This window comes from Bison bison, unplaced genomic scaffold (assembly GCF_000754665.1).
Source record: "Bison bison bison isolate TAMUID 2011002044 unplaced genomic scaffold, Bison_UMD1.0 scf7180017864162, whole genome shotgun sequence".
In the NCBI taxonomy this organism is placed as follows: domain Eukaryota; kingdom Metazoa; phylum Chordata; class Mammalia; order Artiodactyla; family Bovidae; genus Bison; species Bison bison.
Window position 1 is genome coordinate 4,472,982 of NW_011494734.1, and position 911 is coordinate 4,473,892.

Below are 911 nucleotides of genomic sequence, written 5' to 3' on the forward strand. Positions count from 1 at the left end.
TGCCATTCTTATTTCAAATCTCTTTTTTCAAGAAATAAAACATCACAGATACAGCTAAAACCCTCTCCCCTAGCCCTTTCTCTTCCATATTTTCCTGATATTTTTTGAAACAAGGAATCCATGAGTCAAATAACGAATATATATATATATATATGTAAAAATGATACTCTTGCTAATGAAGACTTTATTGCCTAGTTGGCCCACTGGCTAGATGCAAAAAAACAGACAAACAAAAAAACGTATTTTAAATTTGAATAAATATATCTTGCTTAATCTTATATATTCAGCATGATTTGAGAGTGTTTTGCTAAGTGATTCTCCTTTACTCTCAAGTTTCATAACTACATTTATTTGAAGGAAATTAATCCCCATATGTTTCTAATTAATACATGCTTAACTGCTCATCAGAATGTTTTGTATAGGCAATTGACTTGTGAAAAACCTTTTCCAGCTTTTATCCTTAATTTGAAGAGGCAGAATTTGTCATCAAGAAATAAAATTGAGCACTATTTGAATCGTGAACTTAAATATTAGAGTTCGAACTCATTTTCAACTTGAGAAAATGTTTCATTATTCCTTGCTCATTCATGCCTTCCTTTGGCCCTTTTCCTCCTCTTTTCTTCACCATTGTATTATTAGGAATTTGAATGTCAGGTAAAGCTTAACACTATTAGTGGCCTTTTGTTGCCTTTGACTATAATACTGTAATCACCAGAGACATCAAGAATTGAAGGATGAAAGCTCATTTATCCTAAGAAAGGGAGATGGGATTTGATGGTATTAAAGCACAAAATGCATTTAGTATTTGTGTTTTGTGTCCCACCTGAGCATGTCAGGAATTGACATAGGGTCAAGGGTCTGTACTAGACTATGTGCTAGTAAAGCTTGGGCAAGAATAATGTCCTGGAATC